Source organism: Dromaius novaehollandiae, chromosome 3 (assembly GCF_036370855.1).
Source record: "Dromaius novaehollandiae isolate bDroNov1 chromosome 3, bDroNov1.hap1, whole genome shotgun sequence".
NCBI lineage: Eukaryota > Metazoa > Chordata > Aves > Casuariiformes > Dromaiidae > Dromaius > Dromaius novaehollandiae.
The window spans coordinates 156511-183503 of NC_088100.1; the positions used below are offsets into that span (position 1 = coordinate 156511).

Genomic DNA, 26993 nt, shown 5'->3' on the forward strand with positions numbered 1-26993 from the left:
TATCCCAGATCAGCCACATCGTGCACACACAGAGGCTTCTGAGAGGCGGCTCAGAAGAAAAGAGAGAAAAGTCTCTTTGTCATCCGCACATTCACCCGTCAACACTCTTCACCAGGAAGTGCTCTAAGTTCCTGTTTCTCTAAAGCGGGACTGAGTCGAGGCGGAGACGCACATCGCACCCCATCTTTGTTAGAACGCCTCACTGCTGCGGGCACTGGGTCTGGCAGCAGTTTGAGGAATGTTTGGGGCCTTGCACAGAGTGCAGGGGAAGGTCTGGAGTCAGTGACAACATTGCGGCAGGGCTCGGAGGCGTTTTGGGGCCTGTGGGGGTGTTGGGGCAGGATTTGTGGGTGGTTTAGTGGGTGGTTTAATGGCTCTGGGGGGGCTGGTTGCAGGAAGGGTGGGACTCTGCGGGGCCCTCAGGGCAGGGGTGCCATCCCAGATGCGTAGTGAGCACACAGGGGTGCCCTACGTGGCTCTCAGCTCGGCGGGAGCAGCCACCGGTCTCCCACCCCACCAGACAGGGGAGCGGGGCGGGGGGGGGGGGGGGGGGGAGGAGAGGAGGTGGAGGGATCTATGAGCTCGCAGAGAACGCCAGAGGAGGCAGCAGGGAACTCCCCAAGGACCCCGCGTCCCAGACGAGAGGAGGCATCAGGCTGCCGTGCCGCTGCTAGAGACATCCAGACCCCCGCGCAGACACCCCCCACACACTCCTCCAGGCTGCGTCCGCAGGGGCGAGCGCACGCCCCGGCCCGCGCTGGGGAGGAACCGGGGCCCTACAGGCGACACACGCAAAAGGGAGAGTCAGAGCCGCGCTCCGGCAGACCCGGCGCCGCGCAGACCCGGCGCGGCGCGGCGCGGCCCCCGGCCCGACTCCCCCCCCCCGCCCCGCCGCCTCCACGCAGCGACGGCCCCGGCTGGCAGGACACAGCCCGACACCCGCGGCCACCCGAAGGCGCACGCTCGCCTCACCTCGCCTCACCGCGGCCCCCACATGCTCGACTCCAGCCCGCCTCTGCCCTCGCCCGCCGCCGTCCAGCGAAAACACCCGCCCTGCTCGCCGCCATCTTGCCCGCCGCCGCACCGCGCGTGCGCCGGCCGCCCAGGGCTCGCGCCGCCGCACCGCGCGTGCGCCGGCCGCCCAGGGCTCGCGCCGCCGCACCGCGCGTGCGCCGGCCGCCCAGGGCTCGCGCCGCCGCACCGCGCGTGCGCCGGCCCAGGACCGCGCGAGAGGGGCGGGGGGAGCGGAGCGCGAGGGGCGGGGGGAGCGGAGCGCTAGGGGCGGGGGGAGCGCGAGGGGCGGGGGAGCGGAGCGCGAGGGGCGGGGGGAGCGCGAGGGGCGGGGGGAGCGGAGCGCGAGGGGCGGGGGGAGCGGAGCGCGAGGGGCGGGGGGAGCGGAGCGCGAGGGGCGGGGGGAGCGGAGCGCGAGGGGCGGGGGGAGCGGAGCGCGAGGGGCGGGGGGAGCGGAGCGCGAGGGGCGGGGGGAGCGGAGCGCGAGGGGCGGGGGGAGCGGAGCGCGAGGGGCGGGGGGAGCGGAGCGCGAGGCAGGCCAGACCCGCAATGGCCCCACCCTCGCGTGGTCGCAGCGCCGCGCTGCAGCCGGCCGGCTCCCGCGCGCCAACCGCAGCCCGCCGCGCCACCCCGGCGCTCAGGCCGAGCAGCGAGCGCCCCGAGGCTGCTCTGCCCGCGCCCGAGAGAGCGGCGGGCTTCAGCGAGCAGGCGCTGGGGCTGCCCCGGGGAGAGAGCGCCGCGGAGCAGCTCCGAGACGGCACTGCCCGTCCCCGCGCCCCCAGGAAGCACCGAGAAGGAAAAGCCCTCTCGGGAAAAGCGCTCCCGGTCCGTGAGCACCGGGCAGGGGGCACGAGCGCGGCCCCTGCGCTTACCCGTCCCCGAGAGAGCGCAGAGTAGCGGCCAACGCGGCGACCGGCAGCGCGCACGTGTGCGCCGGCTGCCCGCAACGGTCTCCGTACGCAGCGGTGGCCGCCGGCGGCTGCAGTGCTGCCTTGTCGACACGCGAGGGCAGCCGTGAGCGCGCCGGAACGCAATGCGCATGCGCGCCCCCCCTCCCGCGTGCAGTGCCGCCTTTCAGACACGCGAGGGCAGCAAGGAGCAGGGCGCAGCGCTTTCCTGCCCCCCTTGCAAAATACTCGCTAGGCAAAAGTGGCTTGGGCTCCTCCCGAACGCTTACCTGGCTTCATTACTACAGCTATTAGGAACCGAAGTGCATAGCCTTCTAGCAAAGGGAACGACCGTCTTTTCAAAACTTCCCGCGACTCCCCAGAATTGTCACTGCCTTGCATCAGCAGCCAGCTTCTTCCAACCCAGCCGCAAGAAACATTTTGCCTTCCCGGCAGAACTTTCTGCTCCCCGGGGGGTCCAAAGGAAACCCGTCACTCACTACTGTCTGTCAAAACGTACCGGAAGCCCTCAAATACAGGACAAGACGCCTTCTCTAAGGAAGCTGACTACTAGGTCTGCTTCACGGCAGCTTCTCCCCAGTATCAGGGTCCACTCAATAAACAAAATAGGACGAGAAATGTCTTAATCTGCTCCAAGTGCTTTCGTATAAGAGAACAACATCAAAACGAGGTATTATTGCATTTAGCCTCCACTACACGTGCTACCCCAGCGCCACGGACTTGCTTTAAAGCATCAGTGACGTACGCGGTCTGGCAGTAATTAATATTCACAGAATGAATACGCACTCGATCGAGTACGGGTGTTCATAAAAAGCTTTGCCAGTGCGTCGCTAGGTAACAAACCTAGACAAGCAGCTATTTGCCCTGATCCTTCGGCTTACATTTCTTCTGCCGGATGTAGTCAAACGTACCTGCATGCAGTGGCCTTGCGAGGCAGTGACACGGTGTCCGTGGGGTGGCTGTTCCAGGGTCTCTCGGGCTGTTCCAGGGTCCTCGGACAGCAACGGTGCTGGTCAACTTTCCCTTGCGCTGCACAGCAGGACAGCTCCGCACCGTGCCCTCCCAGCACCGCTACTCCTCCCAGCAGCTGCCTAACCGGCCCCAATCCTGAGCAAAGCTACGACCCCCAGGAGCCCGCAGCACCCCTCCTACTCTTCCCGCCCTCCCCATTTCCAAGAGGGACAGACACAGCCCCCGGGGACAACCCTGCCTGGTCACGCTGCTGTCCGAAAAGCGGATTCGTTGCCCGCTGTGCACTAAGCCAATAATGACACGCTCAGGAGAGACATTTGCTTATTTATTTCAGAGTTGTGCAAGCCTGGCTGCTCGGTGTTTTCCCACAAATCAAGCGCAACTTCCCCCCCCCGCCCCGGCTTTCCAAGTAGCATTTATACAAGTTGCAAGGTTTGCAACTTTCCCTCTTACACCGGTTGGTTAGTGATTTACATACAATTCTAATATTGCTTACACACCATTTTAAAACTACGCATGCTCAGGGGAGGGGTCTTCACCCGGGCACAGGTCTTTCTGACCTATGGGCGTGATTTTCTTGTATTATAATGAGGACAGTTCAGTTCGGGGATACCTCAAATTCCTTTGCTAAATTGGCAACATCTACATAGAAAACAAAACATTTTGATTTACTATTTCTTTAAGGCTTTAGCACTTCTAGCATGGCCTTGATTAAAGAATTATTTCCTCCCAGGAAATGGGGGGGGGGGGGGGTACCTCCTCATCTGCCTAGTTTAAACAGCAGGAACACTTTCTGAGCTTCCAAGGTTGTCTTGCAACACCATCGGAGATGGAAAACACTTCCTGCCCTGTACCGGGGAAAAACAGGGGCATTCCACTGTCCCCCGTGACCTGTGGGGACTCAGGCATCAGTGACACATGTCCAGTAAGGAACAGACCCAGCGGGCACTACAGCTCCTGGCCTGCCACGCGGCCACCCGCTGGGAACCCCGCTGGCAGGGACCTGCCGCCGCCGCCCCCCCCGCGGGGCCACCTCGAGAGGCGCAGCATGGTCACCCAGTAGCCCCGCCTGAGAAGACTACACCTCCCAGCATACCGTGCACGCGAAAAGGGCGGCCCGGAAGCCCAGTGCCGGAAGACTACTGCTCCCGGCATGCCATGCCAAGCAACATGGCCGCCCGGAAGCCCAGTGCCGGAAGACTACCGCTCCCAGCATGCCGCGCTCAGAACAAACATGCCCCACCGGAAGCCCAGTGCCGGAAGACTACTGCTCCCGGCATGCCGCGCCGAAAGCTACGGCTCCCCGCAGTCCCGCACCCCAACTCCCGCCCCCCACCCGCAGCGCTGGGGCACCTTTGACCCTCGGCACATTCCGTTCCTTTCCGTCCCGCCCCCCTTCCCCTTCCCCCCTGTCCCCCCGGAAACGGCCGCAGAGCCCCGAGCGCGGCCCCGCCGGCCCCACCACCGGCCCGGGGCTCCCCCGACACCCCCGCGACCGGCCCCGCCTCAGCTCCGACACTGCCCCCGCCCCTCCACGACCCTCCTCCCCCCGCTCCCCGACACGCTCCCGAGCTGACACAGGAGACCCCCCCCCCCCCCCCCCCGCGCTCCTCCGACCGCGCAGTAAACCGCACCACAGCCCCGGCGCACCCCCTTCCTCCCCCCGCCTCCGTGGCCCCGGGACGCTCCCAGCCGCCGGGACCCCCGGCACATGCGGGACCCGCAGCCTGCAGTGCGCCTCCCCCGGCCCCGCTCACCTCCTCCGCGGGGCGGCCGCCGGGCTGGTCCCGAAGGGCCGTGCTCCGTGGCAGCTCCGCTGCCCAGCTCCTGCCCCAGCGCCAGCTCCCCCCAACTGCAGCCCCAGCCCCCAAATGTGGGCCTGCCCTTGCCATCAGCCCCACCTGGGGCCTGTCCTGCCACCCAGCTCCCCCTGGCATTCATCCCAGCCCCAGGGCCTGCAGCTGTGGGCCTGCAGGAACTGGGCAGGGGGCCTGGCCATCAGCCCCTTCAGGGACAGCTGGGGCTGCCAGGGCAGCAGAGGCACCCCCACTCTCCTGACAGCAGCTTGCTGAGAGCTGAAGGGAGAGCCCTGCCTGGGGTGTAGAGTGCGGAAAGGGGAGTATGCGGAGCACAAGAGAACAAATCGAGAGCTCTGGGTGCAACACAAGTCAAGAAAAAAAAAAAAAAAAAAAAAAAAAAAGAACAACGATAGAGCAAACAGAGTAACTCGGGGGGCACCAAAAGGAGGGCCCTGGGGCACACCCAGAAGCACCCCGAAAACTCCAGGACAGGAGAAAAAGCTAAACAGAGACCTCTGCGGCGTGCCGCAAAACACACACGGGGCCACGGGGCGCACCGAAAGGCACGCAGAGGGCTCGGGGGCAACCCAGAATGTGAACTGAGGGGTCCTGAGGGCATCAGAGGGCAAGTGCAGGGCTCTGGGGCAGACCAAAATACAGAGGAAGGGCCTTGGCACACACCAGAGGGGTCACCAGGCACGCCGCAGGGCTCAACGCGGCTGACAGGATGGCGCCTGCAGGCTGCCCCAGGCACACGAGCGACACTGCGGAGTGCCAAAAGCAAATCCGGGAGTGGTTCGGGGACCTCACGCAGCCCTGGAGGGGCTCTGGCAGCCCTCGCGATGAGGGGAAACACCCCCAAGAGCCCCGAGGGTCCAGGCAACGCAAGGGAAATTCCCCGCAGCTCTGGGAACAGCACCGGGCTCCCTGGCAAGTGCAGGCACTCCCAAGTACATGGGACTCGGGGACCAGCTCCCAGCCCCGGACACAATGCATAACCTCCTGCCTCAGGCATCGTGTTCAGGCAAACCGCCCTGGAGCTCGGCACCAGCGTGCCTCCCCTTACCTACGATATCCAAAGAGTCACCGCCGCACCAGCGTCTGTCCGTACGTCCGTCCGTCGGGGAAGGGTCAGCTCCTGCCCCTGCCCTCGACATGGCAGGTGTCCGAGTAGCCTCCCCCCAGTGCTTTTTCCTTCAGGGCTAGGATTCAGCTCGGAGAGCTGAGAGGAAAATGCCTGATCCCGCCTGCCTGCACTTCTGCCCCAACCCAGGCCAGAGCCCCTCAGGTTACTTAGTCCTCAGCGCTGCCTCGGGGAGGCCAAAATAACTGCTAACGGTCATTAGCCATACTTACCCTAGTTACCCGTGCCAGAACGCCTCCTCCTGTAGCAGTTCCTGGTGATATCGAGGGGCCGCTGCATTCTGGCTTCCTTGTTTCATCCCGTCCCTTCGGTATTAACCGCAAGCAAACGCTCGTCCGTCTCTTCTCCTCGTCAGCATTTGCCGTCCTTGGTTCCATCTCTGTAAGGAAGCGATAAACTCGCGTTTTACTTCCAGTGAAACGCTTAGGTTTATGCATGATCTTTTTCTCTTTACCCTGTTTTCTTTTTCCCCCTTTTTTTTCTTTTTTTCTTCTTCTTTTCCTTAAGGGAAAGGTCTTAATACGGCACTTTGCACCATACGTTGCAGGGTAAACGGTCTGGAAACGTTACACACAGCAATTAGGGCTAGGTTATTAGGCAGGCGGGCACGTCGCCTAATACCTTCCTAACGCCATCTTCCACGAAACCTTATTTTTATTCCGCTTCAGTGTTATTGTTACTGTTCGCAAACCCTCGTATGCATGCGCTTAACCGACAACTCTCTCGGTCTTTAACTACGTGGAGGAACGACAGCCCTCGATTTGCCTGTCTCCCTTTCAGACCTATTACCTTTTTGAGACTGCTCCTAGCTTCCTCTTACTCTTGCATGCTGGCCTCACAGGCGACGACCAAAACGAACAACTGCATCGCTAGGTCTAGCCCCCTCTCTTCAAGATGTGCCCCTTCGCGGCTTACGTTTCTTGGTCTCTTCAACTTCAGCCGTGGCAATTAATCTAAAAAAGTAAGTATGACATCTATTCCTTTCCGTAGCTGCGTGTACGATAACAAAACAAAAGAGAAACAGCCAAAGCAAAGCTAAGGCAGATACAGGCAACAGCAGCCACAGGGCAGGAACGGGTTACTCAGTCCTCAGCGCTGCCTCGGGGAGGCCGAAATAACTGCTAACGGTCATTAGCCATACTTACCCTAGTTACCCGTGCCAGAACGCCTCCTCCTGTAGCAGTTCCTGGTGATATCGAGGGGCCGCTGCATTCTGGCTTCCTTGTTTCATCCCGTCCCTTCGGTATTAACCGCAAGCAAACGCTCGTCCGTCTCTTCTCCTCGTCAGCATTTGCTGTCCTTGGTTCCATCTCTGTAAGGAAGCGATAAACTCGCGTTTTACTTCCAGTGAAATGCTTAGGTTTATGCATGATCTTTTTCTCTTTACCCTGTTTTCTTTTTCCCCCTTTTTTTTCTTCTTCTTTTCCTTAAGGGAAAGGTCTTAATACGGCACTTTGCACCATACGTTGCAGGGTAAACGGTCTGGAAACGTTACACACAGCAATTAGGGCTAGGTTATTAGGCAGGCGGGCACGTCGCCTAATACCTTCCTAACGCCATCTTCCACGAAACCTTATTTTTATTCCGCTTCAGTGTTATTGTTACTGTTCGCAAACCCTCGTATGCATGCGCTTAACCGACAACTCTCTCGGTCTTTAACTACGTGGAGGAACGACAGCCCTCGATTTGCCTGTCTCCCTTTCAGACCTATTACCTTTTTGAGACTGCTCCTAGCTTCCTCTTACTCTTGCATGCTGGCCTCACAGGCGACGACCAAAACGAACAACTGCATCGCTAGGTCTAGCCCCCTCTCTTCAAGATGTGCCCCTTCGCGGCTTACGTTTCTTGGTCTCTTCAACTTCAGCCGTGGCAATTAATCTAAAAAAGTAAGTATGACATCTATTCCTTTCCGTAGCTGCGTGTACGATAACAAAACAAAAGAGAAACAGCCAAAGCAAAGCTAAGGCAGATACAGGCAACAGCAGCCACAGGGCAGGAACGGGTTACTCAGTCCTCAGCGCTGCCTTGGGGAGGCCGAAATAACTGCTAACGGTCATTAGCCATACTTACCCTAGTTACCCGTGCCAGAACGCCTCCTCCTGTAGCAGTTCCTGGTGATATCGAGGGGCCGCTGCATTCTGGCTTCCTTGTTTCATCCCGTCCCTTCGGTATTAACCGCAAGCAAACGCTCGTCCGTCTCTTCTCCTCGTCAGCATTTGCTGTCCTTGGTTCCACCTCTGTAAGGAAGCGATAAACTCGCGTTTTACTTCCAGTGAAACGCTTAGGTTTATGCATGATCTTTTTCTCTTTACCCTGTTTTCTTTTTCCCCCTTTTTTTTCTTTTTTTCTTCTTCTTTTCCTTAAGGGAAAGGTCTTAATACGGCACTTTGCACCATACGTTGCAGGGTAAACGGTCTGGAAACGTTACACACAGCAATTAGGGCTAGGTTATTAGGCAGGCGGGCACGTCGCCTAATACCTTCCTAACGCCATCTTCCACGAAACCTTATTTTTATTCCGCTTCAGTGTTATTGTTACTGTTCGCAAACCCTCGTATGCATGCGCTTAACCGACAACTCTCTCGGTCTTTAACTACGTGGAGGAACGACAGCCCTCGATTTGCCTGTCTCCCTTTCAGACCTATTACCTTTTTGAGACTGCTCCTAGCTTCCTCTTACTCTTGCATGCTGGCCTCACAGGCGACGACCAAAATGAACCACCGGATCCCCAGGTCTTGCTGCTTCTCTTCGAGATGTCCCCCTTCGGTGGGCTACCCTGCCAAACAAACCAAAAAGACTGCCGAGGCCGCGAGGGTACCAGATTTTCAGACCGCTTCTCCGAGGCTTTCGGGGTGACTGACGTCACCGCTTCGCTTCACGTTACTCACAGCTACCTTCGTCTATTACTTAGGGCTAAACCTGTTTCTGTTTGCAGAGGGGCTTGTTGCTTGTTTAAACTTGACATATAGTCCATAACCTGCTCTGCATGCTCCCTAGTCCCTTCTGCTTTTGCAACACTTGTGGTAATTCAAGGCGGTAATTAAGAGTCCCCATTGCCCCATAGGCTGGAGCGAGACATTGCTGCTGCTCTGAGGAGGTGCCTAAAAGCCACGCTGTTTTCGCTAGCATCACTGGGGCTTCCCAGAGCCCATCGGTGTTCTCTTTGGCTCTTCCCGAGCCTTTTAGGTTTTTTAGGCTATTCCTTAGCCCTCCATTTTAGGGCAATGTTCTCCTTAAGCACTGCGCACAGCACGATTATCCCAGATCAGCCACATCGTGCACACACAGAGGCTTCTGAGAGGCGGCTCAGAAGAAAAGAGAGAAAAGTCTCTTTGTCATCCGCACATTCACCCGTCAACACTCTTCACCAGGAAGTGCTCTAAGTTCCTGTTTCTCTAAAGCGGGACTGAGTCGAGGCGGAGACGCACATCGCACCCCATCTTTGTTAGAACGCCTCACTGCTGCGGGCACTGGGTCTGGCAGCAGTTTGAGGAATGTTTGGGGCCTTGCACAGAGTGCAGGGGAAGGTCTGGAGTCAGTGACAACATTGCGGCAGGGCTCGGAGGCGTTTTGGGGCCTGTGGGGGTGTTGGGGCAGGATTTGTGGGTGGTTTAGTGGGTGGTTTAATGGCTCTGGGGGGGCTGGTTGCAGGAAGGGTGGGACTCTGCGGGGCCCTCAGGGCAGGGGTGCCATCCCAGATGCGTAGTGAGCACACAGGGGTGCCCTACGTGGCTCTCAGCTCGGCGGGAGCAGCCACCGGTCTCCCACCCCACCAGACAGGGGAGCGGGGCGGGGGGGGGGGGGGGGGGAGGAGAGGAGGTGGAGGGATCTATGAGCTCGCAGAGAACGCCAGAGGAGGCAGCAGGGAACTCCCCAAGGACCCCGCGTCCCAGACGAGAGGAGGCATCAGGCTGCCGTGCCGCTGCTAGAGACATCCAGACCCCCGCGCAGACACCCCCCACACACTCCTCCAGGCTGCGTCCGCAGGGGCGAGCGCACGCCCCGGCCCGCGCTGGGGAGGAACCGGGGCCCTACAGGCGACACACGCAAAAGGGAGAGTCAGAGCCGCGCTCCGGCAGACCCGGCGCCGCGCAGACCCGGCGCGGCGCGGCGCGGCCCCCGGCCCGACTCCCCCCCCCCGCCCCGCCGCCTCCACGCAGCGACGGCCCCGGCTGGCAGGACACAGCCCGACACCCGCGGCCACCCGAAGGCGCACGCTCGCCTCACCTCGCCTCACCGCGGCCCCCACATGCTCGACTCCAGCCCGCCTCTGCCCTCGCCCGCCGCCGTCCAGCGAAAACACCCGCCCTGCTCGCCGCCATCTTGCCCGCCGCCGCACCGCGCGTGCGCCGGCCGCCCAGGGCTCGCGCCGCCGCACCGCGCGTGCGCCGGCCGCCCAGGGCTCGCGCCGCCGCACCGCGCGTGCGCCGGCCGCCCAGGGCTCGCGCCGCCGCACCGCGCGTGCGCCGGCCGCCCAGGGCTCGCGCCGCCGCACCGCGCGTGCGCCGGCCGCCCAGGGCTCGCGCCGCCGCACCGCGCGTGCGCCGGCCGCCCAGGGCTCGCGCCGCCGCACCGCGCGTGCGCCGGCCGCCCAGGGCTCGCGCCGCCGCACCGCGCGTGCGCCGGCCGCCCAGGGCTCGCGCCGCCGCACCGCGCGTGCGCCGGCCGCCCAGGGCTCGCGCCGCCGCACCGCGCGTGCGCCGGCCGCCCAGGGCTCGCGCCGCCGCACCGCGCGTGCGCCGGCCCAGGACCGCGCGAGAGGGGCGGGGGGAGCGGAGCGCGAGGGGCGGGGGGAGCGGAGCGCTAGGGGCGGGGGGAGCGCGAGGGGCGGGGGAGCGGAGCGCGAGGGGCGGGGGGAGCGCGAGGGGCGGGGGGAGCGGAGCGCGAGGGGCGGGGGGAGCGGAGCGCGAGGGGCGGGGGGAGCGGAGCGCGAGGGGCGGGGGGAGCGGAGCGCGAGGGGCGGGGGGAGCGGAGCGCGAGGCAGGCCAGACCCGCAATGGCCCCACCCTCGCGTGGTCGCAGCGCCGCGCTGCAGCCGGCCGGCTCCCGCGCGCCAACCGCAGCCCGCCGCGCCACCCCGGCGCTCAGGCCGAGCAGCGAGCGCCCCGAGGCTGCTCTGCCCGCGCCCGAGAGAGCGGCGGGCTTCAGCGAGCAGGCGCTGGGGCTGCCCCGGGGAGAGAGCGCCGCGGAGCAGCTCCGAGACGGCACTGCCCGTCCCCGCGCCCCCAGGAAGCACCGAGAAGGAAAAGCCCTCTCGGGAAAAGCGCTCCCGGTCCGTGAGCACCGGGCAGGGGGCACGAGCGCGGCCCCTGCGCTTACCCGTCCCCGAGAGAGCGCAGAGTAGCGGCCAACGCGGCGACCGGCAGCGCGCACGTGTGCGCCGGCTGCCCGCAACGGTCTCCGTACGCAGCGGTGGCCGCCGGCGGCTGCAGTGCTGCCTTGTCGACACGCGAGGGCAGCCGTGAGCGCGCCGGAACGCAATGCGCATGCGCGCCCCCCCTCCCGCGTGCAGTGCCGCCTTTCAGACACGCGAGGGCAGCAAGGAGCAGGGCGCAGCGCTTTCCTGCCCCCCTTGCAAAATACTCGCTAGGCAAAAGTGGCTTGGGCTCCTCCCGAACGCTTACCTGGCTTCATTACTACAGCTATTAGGAACCGAAGTGCATAGCCTTCTAGCAAAGGGAACGACCGTCTTTTCAAAACTTCCCGCGACTCCCCAGAATTGTCACTGCCTTGCATCAGCAGCCAGCTTCTTCCAACCCAGCCGCAAGAAACATTTTGCCTTCCCGGCAGAACTTTCTGCTCCCTGGGGGGTCCAAAGGAAACCCGTCACTCACTACTGTCTGTCAAAACGTACCGGAAGCCCTCAAATACAGGACAAGACGCCTTCTCTAAGGAAGCTGACTACTAGGTCTGCTTCACGGCAGCTTCTCCCCAGTATCAGGGTCCACTCAATAAACAAAATAGGACGAGAAATGTCTTAATCTGCTCCAAGTGCTTTCGTATAAGAGAACAACATCAAAACGAGGTATTATTGCATTTAGCCTCCACTACACGTGCTACCCCAGCGCCACGGACTTGCTTTAAAGCATCAGTGACGTACGCGGTCTGGCAGTAATTAATATTCACAGAATGAATACGCACTCGATCGAGTACGGGTGTTCATAAAAAGCTTTGCCAGTGCGTCGCTAGGTAACAAACCTAGACAAGCAGCTATTTGCCCTGATCCTTCGGCTTACATTTCTTCTGCCGGATGTAGTCAAACGTACCTGCATGCAGTGGCCTTGCGAGGCAGTGACACGGTGTCCGTGGGGTGGCTGTTCCAGGGTCTCTCGGGCTGTTCCAGGGTCCTCGGACAGCAACGGTGCTGGTCAACTTTCCCTTGCGCTGCACAGCAGGACAGCTCCGCACCGTGCCCTCCCAGCACCGCTACTCCTCCCAGCAGCTGCCTAACCGGCCCCAATCCTGAGCAAAGCTACGACCCCCAGGAGCCCGCAGCACCCCTCCTACTCTTCCCGCCCTCCCCATTTCCAAGAGGGACAGACACAGCCCCCGGGGACAACCCTGCCTGGTCACGCTGCTGTCCGAAAAGCGGATTCGTTGCCCGCTGTGCACTAAGCCAATAATGACACGCTCAGGAGAGACATTTGCTTATTTATTTCAGAGTTGTGCAAGCCTGGCTGCTCGGTGTTTTCCCCACAAATCAAGCGCAACTTCCCCCCCCCGCCCCGGCTTTCCAAGTAGCATTTATACAAGTTGCAAGGTTTGCAACTTTCCCTCTTACACCGGTTGGTTAGTGATTTACATACAATTCTAATATTGCTTACACACCATTTTAAAACTACGCATGCTCAGGGGAGGGGTCTTCACCCGGGCACAGGTCTTTCTGACCTATGGGCGTGATTTTCTTGTATTATAATGAGGACAGTTCAGTTCGGGGATACCTCAAATTCCTTTGCTAAATTGGCAACATCTACATAGAAAACAAAACATTTTGATTTACTATTTCTTTAAGGCTTTAGCACTTCTAGCATGGCCTTGATTAAAGAATTATTTCCTCCCAGGAAATGGGGGGGGGGGGTACCTCCTCATCTGCCTAGTTTAAACAGCAGGAACACTTTCTGAGCTTCCAAGGTTGTCTTGCAACACCATCGGAGATGGAAAACACTTCCTGCCCTGTACCGGGGAAAAACAGGGGCATTCCACTGTCCCCCGTGACCTGTGGGGACTCAGGCGTCAGTGACACATGTCCAGTAAGGAACAGACCCAGCGGGCACTACAGCTCCTGGCCTGCCACGCGGCCACCCGCTGGGAACCCCGCTGGCAGGGACCTGCCGCCGCCGCCCCCCCCGCGGGGCCACCTCGAGAGGCGCAGCATGGTCACCCAGTAGCCCCGCCTGAGAAGACTACACCTCCCAGCATACCGTGCACGCGAAAAGGGCGGCCCGGAAGCCCAGTGCCGGAAGACTACTGCTCCCGGCATGCCATGCCAAGCAACATGGCCGCCCGGAAGCCCAGTGCCGGAAGACTACCGCTCCCAGCATGCCGCGCTCAGAACAAACATGCCCCACCGGAAGCCCAGTGCCGGAAGACTACTGCTCCCGGCATGCCGCGCCGAAAGCTACGGCTCCCCGCAGTCCCGCACCCCAACTCCCGCCCCCCACCCGCAGCGCCGGGGCACCTTTGACCCTCGGCACATTCCGTTCCTTTCCGTCCCGCCCCCCTTCCCCTTCCCCCCTGTCCCCCCGGAAACGGCCGCAGAGCCCCGAGCGCGGCCCCGCCGGCCCCACCACCGGCCCGGGGCTCCCCCGACACCCCCGCGACCGGCCCCGCCTCAGCTCCGACACTGCCCCCGCCCCTCCACGACCCTCCTCCCCCCGCTCCCCGACACGCTCCCGAGCTGACACAGGAGACCCCCCCCCCCCCCCCCCCGCGCTCCTCCGACCGCGCAGTAAACCGCACCACAGCCCCGGCGCACCCCCTTCCTCCCCCCGCCTCCGTGGCCCCGGGACGCTCCCAGCCGCCGGGACCCCCGGCACATGCGGGACCCGCAGCCTGCAGTGCGCCTCCCCCGGCCCCGCTCACCTCCTCCGCGGGGCGGCCGCCGGGCTGGTCCCGAAGGGCCGTGCTCCGTGGCAGCTCCGCTGCCCAGCTCCTGCCCCAGCGCCAGCTCCCCCCAACTGCAGCCCCAGCCCCCAAATGTGGGCCTGCCCTTGCCATCAGCCCCACCTGGGGCCTGTCCTGCCACCCAGCTCCCCCTGGCATTCATCCCAGCCCCAGGGCCTGCAGCTGTGGGCCTGCAGGAACTGGGCAGGGGGCCTGGCCATCAGCCCCTTCAGGGACAGCTGGGGCTGCCAGGGCAGCAGAGGCACCCCCACTCTCCTGACAGCAGCTTGCTGAGAGCTGAAGGGAGAGCCCTGCCTGGGGTGTAGAGTGCGGAAAGGGGAGTATGCGGAGCACAAGAGAACAAATCGAGAGCTCTGGGTGCAACACAAGTCAAGAAAAAAAAAAAAAAAAAAAAAAAAAGAACAACGATAGAGCAAACAGAGTAACTCGGGGGGCACCAAAAGGAGGGCCCTGGGGCACACCCAGAAGCACCCCGAAAACTCCAGGACAGGAGAAAAAGCTAAACAGAGACCTCTGCGGCGTGCCGCAAAACACACACGGGGCCACGGGGCGCACCGAAAGGCACGCAGAGGGCTCGGGGGCAACCCAGAATGTGAACTGAGGGGTCCTGAGGGCATCAGAGGGCAAGTGCAGGGCTCTGGGGCAGACCAAAATACAGAGGAAGGGCCTTGGCACACACCAGAGGGGTCACCAGGCACGCCGCAGGGCTCAACGCGGCTGACAGGATGGCGCCTGCAGGCTGCCCCAGGCACACGAGCGACACTGCGGAGTGCCAAAAGCAAATCCGGGAGTGGTTCGGGGACCTCACGCAGCCCTGGAGGGGCTCTGGCAGCCCTCGCGATGAGGGGAAACACCCCCAAGAGCCCCGAGGGTCCAGGCAACGCAAGGGAAATTCCCCGCAGCTCTGGGAACAGCACCGGGCTCCCTGGCAAGTGCAGGCACTCCCAAGTACATGGGACTCGGGGACCAGCTCCCAGCCCCGGACACAATGCATAACCTCCTGCCTCAGGCATCGTGTTCAGGCAAACCGCCCTGGAGCTCGGCACCAGCGTGCCTCCCCTTACCTACGATATCCAAAGAGTCACCGCCGCACCAGCGTCTGTCCGTACGTCCGTCCGTCGGGGAAGGGTCAGCTCCTGCCCCTGCCCTCGACATGGCAGGTGTCCGAGTAGCCTCCCCCCAGTGCTTTTTCCTTCAGGGCTAGGATTCAGCTCGGAGAGCTGAGAGGAAAATGCCTGATCCCGCCTGCCTGCACTTCTGCCCCAACCCAGGCCAGAGCCCCTCAGGTTACTTAGTCCTCAGCGCTGCCTCGGGGAGGCCAAAATAACTGCTAACGGTCATTAGCCATACTTACCCTAGTTACCCGTGCCAGAACGCCTCCTCCTGTAGCAGTTCCTGGTGATATCGAGGGGCCGCTGCATTCTGGCTTCCTTGTTTCATCCCGTCCCTTCGGTATTAACCGCAAGCAAACGCTCGTCCGTCTCTTCTCCTCGTCAGCATTTGCCGTCCTTGGTTCCATCTCTGTAAGGAAGCGATAAACTCGCGTTTTACTTCCAGTGAAACGCTTAGGTTTATGCATGATCTTTTTCTCTTTACCCTGTTTTCTTTTTCCCCCTTTTTTTTCTTTTTTTCTTCTTCTTTTCCTTAAGGGAAAGGTCTTAATACGGCACTTTGCACCATACGTTGCAGGGTAAACGGTCTGGAAACGTTACACACAGCAATTAGGGCTAGGTTATTAGGCAGGCGGGCACGTCGCCTAATACCTTCCTAACGCCATCTTCCACGAAACCTTATTTTTATTCCGCTTCAGTGTTATTGTTACTGTTCGCAAACCCTCGTATGCATGCGCTTAACCGACAACTCTCTCGGTCTTTAACTACGTGGAGGAACGACAGCCCTCGATTTGCCTGTCTCCCTTTCAGACCTATTACCTTTTTGAGACTGCTCCTAGCTTCCTCTTACTCTTGCATGCTGGCCTCACAGGCGACGACCAAAACGAACAACTGCATCGCTAGGTCTAGCCCCCTCTCTTCAAGATGTGCCCCTTCGCGGCTTACGTTTCTTGGTCTCTTCAACTTCAGCCGTGGCAATTAATCTAAAAAAGTAAGTATGACATCTATTCCTTTCCGTAGCTGCGTGTACGATAACAAAACAAAAGAGAAACAGCCAAAGCAAAGCTAAGGCAGATACAGGCAACAGCAGCCACAGGGCAGGAACGGGTTACTCAGTCCTCAGCGCTGCCTTGGGGAGGCCGAAATAACTGCTAACGGTCATTAGCCATACTTACCCTAGTTACCCGTGCCAGAACGCCTCCTCCTGTAGCAGTTCCTGGTGATATCGAGGGGCCGCTGCATTCTGGCTTCCTTGTTTCATCCCGTCCCTTCGGTATTAACCGCAAGCAAACGCTCGTCCGTCTCTTCTCCTCGTCAGCATTTGCTGTCCTTGGTTCCACCTCTGTAAGGAAGCGATAAACTCGCGTTTTACTTCCAGTGAAACGCTTAGGTTTATGCATGATCTTTTTCTCTTTACCCTGTTTTCTTTTTCCCCCTTTTTTTTCTTTTTTTCTTCTTCTTTTCCTTAAGGGAAAGGTCTTAATACGGCACTTTGCACCATACGTTGCAGGGTAAACGGTCTGGAAACGTTACACACAGCAATTAGGGCTAGGTTATTAGGCAGGCGGGCACGTCGCCTAATACCTTCCTAACGCCATCTTCCACGAAACCTTATTTTTATTCCGCTTCAGTGTTATTGTTACTGTTCGCAAACCCTCGTATGCATGCGCTTAACCGACAACTCTCTCGGTCTTTAACTACGTGGAGGAACGACAGCCCTCGATTTGCCTGTCTCCCTTTCAGACCTATTACCTTTTTGAGACTGCTCCTAGCTTCCTCTTACTCTTGCATGCTGGCCTCACAGGCGACGACCAAAATGAACCACCGGATCCCCAGGTCTTGCTGCTTCTCTTCGAGATGTCCCCCTTCGGTGGGCTACCCTGCCAAACAAACCAAAAAGACTGCCGAGGCCGCGAGGGTACCAGATTTTCAGACCGCTTCTCCGAGGCTTTCGGGGTGACTGACGTCACCGCTTCGCTTCACGTTACTCACAGCTACCTTCGTCTATTACTTAGGGCTAAACCTGTTTCTGTTTGCAGAGGGGCTTGTTGCTTGTTTAAACTTGACATATAGTCCATAACCTGCTCTGCATGCTCCCTAGTCCCTTCTGCTTTTGCAACACTTGTGGTAATTCAAGGCGGTAATTAAGAGTCCCCATTGCCCCATAGGCTGGAGCGAGACATTGCTGCTGCTCTGAGGAGGTGCCTAAAAGCCACGCTGTTTTCGCTAGCATCACTGGGGCTTCCCAGAGCCCATCGGTGTTCTCTTTGGCTCTTCCCGAGCCTTTTAGGTTTTTTAGGCTATTCCTTAGCCCTCCATTTTAGGGCAATGTTCTCCTTAAGCACTGCGCACAGCACGATTATCCCAGATCAGCCACATCGTGCACACACAGAGGCTTCTGAGAGGCGGCTCAGAAGAAAAGAGAGAAAAGTCTCTTTGTCATCCGCACATTCACCCGTCAACACTCTTCACCAGGAAGTGCTCTAAGTTCCTGTTTCTCTAAAGCGGGACTGAGTCGAGGCGGAGACGCACATCGCACCCCATCTTTGTTAGAACGCCTCACTGCTGCGGGCACTGGGTCTGGCAGCAGTTTGAGGAATGTTTGGGGCCTTGCACAGAGTGCAGGGGAAGGTCTGGAGTCAGTGACAACATTGCGGCAGGGCTCGGAGGCGTTTTGGGGCCTGTGGGGGTGTTGGGGCAGGATTTGTGGGTGGTTTAGTGGGTGGTTTAATGGCTCTGGGGGGGCTGGTTGCAGGAAGGGTGGGACTCTGCGGGGCCCTCAGGGCAGGGGTGCCATCCCAGATGCGTAGTGAGCACACAGGGGTGCCCTACGTGGCTCTCAGCTCGGCGGGAGCAGCCACCGGTCTCCCACCCCACCAGACAGGGGAGCGGGGCGGGGGGGGGGGGGGGGGGAGGAGAGGAGGTGGAGGGATCTATGAGCTCGCAGAGAACGCCAGAGGAGGCAGCAGGGAACTCCCCAAGGACCCCGCGTCCCAGACGAGAGGAGGCATCAGGCTGCCGTGCCGCTGCTAGAGACATCCAGACCCCCGCGCAGACACCCCCCACACACTCCTCCAGGCTGCGTCCGCAGGGGCGAGCGCACGCCCCGGCCCGCGCTGGGGAGGAACCGGGGCCCTACAGGCGACACACGCAAAAGGGAGAGTCAGAGCCGCGCTCCGGCAGACCCGGCGCCGCGCAGACCCGGCGCGGCGCGGCGCGGCCCCCGGCCCGACTCCCCCCCCCCGCCCCGCCGCCTCCACGCAGCGACGGCCCCGGCTGGCAGGACACAGCCCGACACCCGCGGCCACCCGAAGGCGCACGCTCGCCTCACCTCGCCTCACCGCGGCCCCCACATGCTCGACTCCAGCCCGCCTCTGCCCTCGCCCGCCGCCGTCCAGCGAAAACACCCGCCCTGCTCGCCGCCATCTTGCCCGCCGCCGCACCGCGCGTGCGCCGGCCGCCCAGGGCTCGCGCCGCCGCACCGCGCGTGCGCCGGCCGCCCAGGGCTCGCGCCGCCGCACCGCGCGTGCGCCGGCCGCCCAGGGCTCGCGCCGCCGCACCGCGCGTGCGCCGGCCGCCCAGGGCTCGCGCCGCCGCACCGCGCGTGCGCCGGCCGCCCAGGGCTCGCGCCGCCGCACCGCGCGTGCGCCGGCCGCCCAGGGCTCGCGCCGCCGCACCGCGCGTGCGCCGGCCGCCCAGGGCTCGCGCCGCCGCACCGCGCGTGCGCCGGCCCAGGACCGCGCGAGAGGGGCGGGGGGAGCGGAGCGCGAGGGGCGGGGGGAGCGGAGCGCTAGGGGCGGGGGGAGCGCGAGGGGCGGGGGAGCGGAGCGCGAGGGGCGGGGGGAGCGCGAGGGGCGGGGGGAGCGGAGCGCGAGGGGCGGGGGGAGCGGAGCGCGAGGGGCGGGGGGAGCGGAGCGCGAGGGGCGGGGGGAGCGGAGCGCGAGGGGCGGGGGGAGCGCAGCGCGAGGGGCGGGGGGAGCGCGAGGGGCGGGGGGAGCGGAGCGCGAGGGGCGGGGGGAGCGGAGCGCGAGGCAGGCCAGACCCGCAATGGCCCCACCCTCGCGTGGTCGCAGCGCCGCGCTGCAGCCGGCCGGCTCCCGCGCGCCAACCGCAGCCCGCCGCGCCACCCCGGCGCTCAGGCCGAGCAGCGAGCGCCCCGAGGCTGCTCTGCCCGCGCCCGAGAGAGCGGCGGGCTTCAGCGAGCAGGCGCTGGGGCTGCCCCGGGGAGAGAGCGCCGCGGAGCAGCTCCGAGACGGCACTGCCCGTCCCCGCGCCCCCAGGAAGCACCGAGAAGGAAAAGCCCTCTCGGGAAAAGCGCTCCCGGTCCGTGAGCACCGGGCAGGGGGCACGAGCGCGGCCCCTGCGCTTACCCGTCCCCGAGAGAGCGCAGAGTAGCGGCCAACGCGGCGACCGGCAGCGCGCACGTGTGCGCCGGCTGCCCGCAACGGTCTCCGTACGCAGCGGTGGCCGCCGGCGGCTGCAGTGCTGCCTTGTCGACACGCGAGGGCAGCCGTGAGCGCGCCGGAACGCAATGCGCATGCGCGCCCCCCCTCCCGCGTGCAGTGCCGCCTTTCAGACACGCGAGGGCAGCAAGGAGCAGGGCGCAGCGCTTTCCTGCCCCCCTTGCAAAATACTCGCTAGGCAAAAGTGGCTTGGGCTCCTCCCGAACGCTTACCTGGCTTCATTACTACAGCTATTAGGAACCGAAGTGCATAGCCTTCTAGCAAAGGGAACGACCGTCTTTTCAAAACTTCCCGCGACTCCCCAGAATTGTCACTGCCTTGCATCAGCAGCCAGCTTCTTCCAACCCAGCCGCAAGAAACATTTTGCCTTCCCGGCAGAACTTTCTGCTCCCCGGGGGGTCCAAAGGAAACCCGTCACTCACTACTGTCTGTCAAAACGTACCGGAAGCCCTCAAATACAGGACAAGACGCCTTCTCTAAGGAAGCTGACTACTAGGTCTGCTTCACGGCAGCTTCTCCCCAGTATCAGGGTCCACTCAATAAACAAAATAGGACGAGAAATGTCTTAATCTGCTCCAAGTGCTTTCGTATAAGAGAACAACATCAAAACGAGGTATTATTGCATTTAGCCTCCACTACACGTGCTACCCCAGCGCCACGGACTTGCTTTAAAGCATCAGTGACGTACGCGGTCTGGCAGTAATTAATATTCACAGAATGAATACGCACTCGATCGAGTACGGGTGTTCATAAAAAGCTTTGCCAGTGCGTCGCTAGGTAACAAACCTAGACAAGCAGCTATTTGCCCTGATCCTTCGGCTTACATTTCTTCTGCCGGATGTAGTCAAACGTACCTGCATGCAGTGGCCTTGCGAGGCAGTGACACGGTGTCCGTGGGGTGGCTGTTCCAGGGTCTCTCGGGCTGTTCCAGGGTCCTCGGACAGCAACGGTGCTGGTCAACTTTCCCTTGCGCTGCACAGCAGGACAGCTCCGCACCGTGCCCTCCCAGCACCGCTACTCCTCCCAGCAGCTGCCTAACCGGCCCCAATCCTGAGCAAAGCTACGACCCCCAGGAGCCCGCAGCACCCCTCCTACTCTTCCCGCCCTCCCCATTTCCAAGAGGGACAGACACAGCCCCCGGGGACAACCCTGCCTGGTCACGCTGCTGTCCGAAAAGCGGATTCGTTGCCCGCTGTGCACTAAGCCAATAATGACACGCTCAGGAGAGACATTTGCTTATTTATTTCAGAGTTGTGCAAGCCTGGCTGCTCGGTGTTTTCCCCACAAATCAAGCGCAACTTCCCCCCCCCGCCCCGGCTTTCCAAGTAGCATTTATACAAGTTGCAAGGTTTGCAACTTTCCCTCTTACACCGGTTGGTTAGTGATTTACATACAATTCTAATATTGCTTACACACCATTTTAAAACTACGCATGCTCAGGGGAGGGGTCTTCACCCGGGCACAGGTCTTTCTGACCTATGGGCGTGATTTTCTTGTATTATAATGAGGACAGTTCAGTTCGGGGATACCTCAAATTCCTTTGCTAAATTGGCAACATCTACATAGAAAACAAAACATTTTGATTTACTATTTCTTTAAGGCTTTAGCACTTCTAGCATGGCCTTGATTAAAGAATTATTTCCTCCCAGGAAATGGGGGGGGGGGGGTACCTCCTCATCTGCCTAGTTTAAACAGCAGGAACACTTTCTGAGCTTCCAAGGTTGTCTTGCAACACCATCGGAGATGGAAAACACTTCCTGCCCTGTACCGGGGAAAAACAGGGGCATTCCACTGTCCCCCGTGACCTGTGGGGACTCAGGCGTCAGTGACACATGTCCAGTAAGGAACAGACCCAGCGGGCACTACAGCTCCTGGCCTGCCACGCGGCCACCCGCTGGGAACCCCGCTGGCAGGGACCTGCCGCCGCCGCCCCCCCCGCGGGGCCACCTCGAGAGGCGCAGCATGGTCACCCAGTAGCCCCGCCTGAGAAGACTACACCTCCCAGCATACCGTGCACGCGAAAAGGGCGGCCCGGAAGCCCAGTGCCGGAAGACTACTGCTCCCGGCATGCCATGCCAAGCAACATGGCCGCCCGGAAGCCCAGTGCCGGAAGACTACCGCTCCCAGCATGCCGCGCTCAGAACAAACATGCCCCACCGGAAGCCCAGTGCCGGAAGACTACTGCTCCCGGCATGCCGCGCCGAAAGCTACGGCTCCCCGCAGTCCCGCACCCCAACTCCCGCCCCCCACCCGCAGCGCTGGGGCACCTTTGACCCTCGGCACATTCCGTTCCTTTCCGTCCCGCCCCCCTTCCCCTTCCCCCCTGTCCCCCCGGAAACGGCCGCAGAGCCCCGAGCGCGGCCCCGCCGGCCCCACCACCGGCCCGGGGCTCCCCCGACACCCCCGCGACCGGCCCCGCCTCAGCTCCGACACTGCCCCCGCCCCTCCACGACCCTCCTCCCCCCGCTCCCCGACACGCTCCCGAGCTGACACAGGAGACCCCCCCCCCCCCCCCCCCGCGCTCCTCCGACCGCGCAGTAAACCGCACCACAGCCCCGGCGCACCCCCTTCCTCCCCCCGCCTCCGTGGCCCCGGGACGCTCCCAGCCGCCGGGACCCCCGGCACATGCGGGACCCGCAGCCTGCAGTGCGCCTCCCCCGGCCCCGCTCACCTCCTCCGCGGGGCGGCCGCCGGGCTGGTCCCGAAGGGCCGTGCTCCGTGGCAGCTCCGCTGCCCAGCTCCTGCCCCAGCGCCAGCTCCCCCCAACTGCAGCCCCAGCCCCCAAATGTGGGCCTGCCCTTGCCATCAGCCCCACCTGGGGCCTGTCCTGCCACCCAGCTCCCCCTGGCATTCATCCCAGCCCCAGGGCCTGCAGCTGTGGGCCTGCAGGAACTGGGCAGGGGGCCTGGCCATCAGCCCCTTCAGGGACAGCTGGGGCTGCCAGGGCAGCAGAGGCACCCCCACTCTCCTGACAGCAGCTTGCTGAGAGCTGAAGGGAGAGCCCTGCCTGGGGTGTAGAGTGCGGAAAGGGGAGTATGCGGAGCACAAGAGAACAAATCGAGAGCTCTGGGTGCAACACAAGTCAAGAAAAAAAAAAAAAAAAAAAAAAAAAGAACAACGATAGAGCAAACAGAGTAACTCGGGGGGCACCAAAAGGAGGGCCCTGGGGCACACCCAGAAGCACCCCGAAAACTCCAGGACAGGAGAAAAAGCTAAACAGAGACCTCTGCGGCGTGCCGCAAAACACACACGGGGCCACGGGGCGCACCGAAAGGCACGCAGAGGGCTCGGGGGCAACCCAGAATGTGAACTGAGGGGTCCTGAGGGCATCAGAGGGCAAGTGCAGGGCTCTGGGGCAGACCAAAATACAGAGGAAGGGCCTTGGCACACACCAGAGGGGTCACCAGGCACGCCGCAGGGCTCAACGCGGCTGACAGGATGGCGCCTGCAGGCTGCCCCAGGCACACGAGCGACACTGCGGAGTGCCAAAAGCAAATCCGGGAGTGGTTCGGGGACCTCACGCAGCCCTGGAGGGGCTCTGGCAGCCCTCGCGATGAGGGGAAACACCCCCAAGAGCCCCGAGGGTCCAGGCAACGCAAGGGAAATTCCCCGCAGCTCTGGGAACAGCACCGGGCTCCCTGGCAAGTGCAGGCACTCCCAAGTACATGGGACTCGGGGACCAGCTCCCAGCCCCGGACACAATGCATAACCTCCTGCCTCAGGCATCGTGTTCAGGCAAACCGCCCTGGAGCTCGGCACCAGCGTGCCTCCCCTTACCTACGATATCCAAAGAGTCACCGCCGCACCAGCGTCTGTCCGTACGTCCGTCCGTCGGGGAAGGGTCAGCTCCTGCCCCTGCCCTCGACATGGCAGGTGTCCGAGTAGCCTCCCCCCAGTGCTTTTTCCTTCAGGGCTAGGATTCAGCTCGGAGAGCTGAGAGGAAAATGCCTGATCCCGCCTGCCTGCACTTCTGCCCCAACCCAGGCCAGAGCCCCTCAGGTTACTTAGTCCTCAGCGCTGCCTCGGGGAGGCCAAAATAACTGCTAACGGTCATTAGCCATACTTACCCTAGTTACCCGTGCCAGAACGCCTCCTCCTGTAGCAGTTCCTGGTGATATCGAGGGGCCGCTGCATTCTGGCTTCCTTGTTTCATCCCGTCCCTTCGGTATTAACCGCAAGCAAACGCTCGTCCGTCTCTTCTCCTCGTCAGCATTTGCCGTCCTTGGTTCCATCTCTGTAAGGAAGCGATAAACTCGCGTTTTACTTCCAGTGAAACGCTTAGGTTTATGCATGATCTTTTTCTCTTTACCCTGTTTTCTTTTTCCCCCTTTTTTTTCTTTTTTTCTTCTTCTTTTCCTTAAGGGAAAGGTCTTAATACGGCACTTTGCACCATACGTTGCAGGGTAAACAGTCTGGAAACGTTACACACAGCAATTAGGGCTAGGTTATTAGGCAGGCGGGCACGTCGCCTAATACCTTCCTAACGCCATCTTCCACGAAACCTTATTTTTATTCCGCTTCAGTGTTATTGTTACTGTTCGCAAACCCTCGTATGCATGCGCTTAACCGACAACTCTCTCGGTCTTTAACTACGTGGAGGAACGACAGCCCTCGATTTGCCTGTCTCCCTTTCAGACCTATTACCTTTTTGAGACTGCTCCTAGCTTCCTCTTACTCTTGCATGCTGGCCTCACAGGCGACGACCAAAACGAACAACTGCATCGCTAGGTCTAGCCCCCTCTCTTCAAGATGTGCCCCTTCGCGGCTTACGTTTCTTGGTCTCTTCAACTTCAGCCGTGGCAATTAATCTAAAAAAGTAAGTATGACATCTATTCCTTTCCGTAGCTGCGTGTACGATAACAAAACAAAAGAGAAACAGCCAAAGCAAAGCTAAGGCAGATACAGGCAACAGCAGCCACAGGGCAGGAACGGGTTACTCAGTCCTCAGCGCTGCCTCGGGGAGGCCGAAATAACTGCTAACGGTCATTAGCCATACTTACCCTAGTTACCCGTGCCAGAACGCCTCCTCCTGTAGCAGTTCCTGGTGATATCGAGGGGCCGCTGCATTCTGGCTTCCTTGTTTCATCCCGTCCCTTCGGTATTAACCGCAAGCAAACGCTCGTCCGTCTCTTCTCCTCGTCAGCATTTGCTGTCCTTGGTTCCACCTCTGTAAGGAAGCGATAAACTCGCGTTTTACTTCCAGTGAAACGCTTAGGTTTATGCATGATCTTTTTCTCTTTACCCTGTTTTCTTTTTCCCCCTTTTTTTTCTTTTTTTCTTCTTCTTTTCCTTAAGGGAAAGGTCTTAATACGGCACTTTGCACCATACGTTGCAGGGTAAACGGTCTGGAAACGTTACACACAGCAATTAGGGCTAGGTTATTAGGCAGGCGGGCACGTCGCCTAATACCTTCCTAACGCCATCTTCCACGAAACCTTATTTTTATTCCGCTTCAGTGTTATTGTTACTGTTCGCAAACCCTCGTATGCATGCGCTTAACCCACAACTCTCTCGGTCTTTAACTACGTGGAGGAACGACAGCCCTCGATTTGCCTGTCTCCCTTTCAAACCTATTACCTTTTTGAGACTGCTCCTAGCTTCCTCTTGCTCTTGCATGCTGGCCTCACAGGCGACGACCAAAATGAACCACCGGATCCCCAGGTCTTGCTGCTTCTCTTCGAGATGTCCCCCTTCGGTGGGCTACCCTGCCAAACAAACCAAAAAGACTGCCGAGGCCGCGAGGGTACCAGATTTTCAGACCGCTTCTCCGAGGCTTTCGGGGTGACTGACGTCACCGCTTCGCTTCACGTTACTCACAGCTACCTTCGTCTATTACTTAGGGCTAAACCTGTTTCTGTTTGCAGAGGGGCTTGTTGCTTGTTTAAACTTGACATATAGTCCATAACCTGCTCTGCATGCTCCCTAGTCCCTTCTGCTTTTGCAACACTTGTGGTAATTCAAGGCGGTAATTAAGAGTCCCCATTGTCCCATAGGCTGGAGCGAGACATTGCTGCTGCTCTGAGGAGGTGCCTAAAAGCCACGCTGTTTTCGCTAGCATCACTGGGGCTTCCCAGAGCCCATCGGTGTTCTCTTTGGCTCTTCCCGAGCCTTTTAGGTTTTTTAGGCTATTCCTTAGCCCTCCATTTTAGGGCAATGTTCTCCTTAAGCACTGCGCACAGCACGATTATCCCAGATCAGCCACATCGTGCACACACAGAGGCTTCTGAGAGGCGGCTCAGAAGAAGAGAGAGAAAAGTCTCTTTGTCATCCGCACATTCACCCGTCAACACTCTTCACCAGGAAGTGCTCTAAGTTCCTGTTTCTCTAAAGCGGGACTGAGTCGAGGCGGAGACGCACATCGCACCCCATCTTTGTTAGAACGCCTCACTGCTGCGGGCACTGGGTCTGGCAGCAGTTTGAGGAATGTTTGGGGCCTTGCACAGAGTGCAGGGGAAGGTCTGGAGTCAGTGACAACATTGCGGCAGGGCTCGGAGGCGTTTTGGGGCCTGTGGGGGTGTTGGGGCAGGATTTGTGGGTGGTTTAGTGGGTGGTTTAATGGCTCTGGGGGGGCTGGTTGCAGGAAGGGTGGGACTCTGCGGGGCCCTCAGGGCAGGGGTGCCATCCCAGATGCGTAGTGAGCACACAGGGGTGCCCTACGTGGCTCTCAGCTCGGCGGGAGCAGCCACCGGTCTCCCACCCCACCAGACAGGGGAGCGGGGCGGGGGGGGGGGGGGGGGGAGGAGAGGAGGTGGAGGGATCTATGAGCTCGCAGAGAACGCCAGAGGAGGCAGCAGGGAACTCCCCAAGGACCCCGCGTCCCAGACGAGAGGAGGCATCAGGCTGCCGTGCCGCTGCTAGAGACATCCAGACCCCCGCGCAGACACCCCCCACACACTCCTCCAGGCTGCGTCCGCAGGGGCGAGCGCACGCCCCGGCCCGCGCTGGGGAGGAACCGGGGCCCTACAGGCGACACACGCAAAAGGGAGAGTCAGAGCCGCGCTCCGGCAGACCCGGCGCCGCGCAGACCCGGCGCGGCGCGGCGCGGCCCCCGGCCCGACTCCCCCCCCCCGCCCCGCCGCCTCCACGCAGCGACGGCCCCGGCTGGCAGGACACAGCCCGACACCCGCGGCCACCCGAAGGCGCACGCTCGCCTCACCTCGCCTCACCGCGGCCCCCACATGCTCGACTCCAGCCCGCCTCTGCCCTCGCCCGCCGCCGTCCAGCGAAAACACCCGCCCTGCTCGCCGCCATCTTGCCCGCCGCCGCACCGCGCGTGCGCCGGCCGCCCAGGGCTCGCGCCGCCGCACCGCGCGTGCGCCGGCCGCCCAGGGCTCGCGCCGCCGCACCGCGCGTGCGCCGGCCGCCCAGGGCTCGCGCCGCCGCACCGCGCGTGCGCCGGCCGCCCAGGGCTCGCGCCGCCGCACCGCGCGTGCGCCGGCCGCCCAGGGCTCGCGCCGCCGC

The 26993-nt window shown here is 61.4% G+C and overlaps 1 long non-coding RNA gene across 4 annotated transcripts; it reads right to left on the minus strand.

Annotated features, from left to right (window-relative positions):
• Positions 1-3198: 3198 nt before the first annotated feature.
• Positions 3199-26795, minus strand: LOC135327748 (uncharacterized). 4 transcript variants are annotated; one of them, XR_010388130.1, is made up of 5 exons: positions 25110-25617; positions 6624-7146; positions 5757-6213; positions 3648-3739; positions 3199-3533 (listed from the first exon to the last, which is right to left on the minus strand). It is a non-coding gene; the product is annotated as an uncharacterized LOC135327748 (long non-coding RNA). The 4 variants fall into 4 exon arrangements; XR_010388128.1 differs by lacking the exons at positions 3199-3533; positions 3648-3739; positions 5757-6213; positions 6624-7146 and adding exons at positions 22096-23766; positions 24177-24699; positions 26689-26795 and having other exon boundaries at positions 25110-25237; XR_010388129.1 differs by lacking the exons at positions 3199-3533; positions 3648-3739 and having other exon boundaries at positions 4544-6213; positions 25110-25619.
• Between the last annotated feature and the right edge of the window lie 198 nt (positions 26796-26993).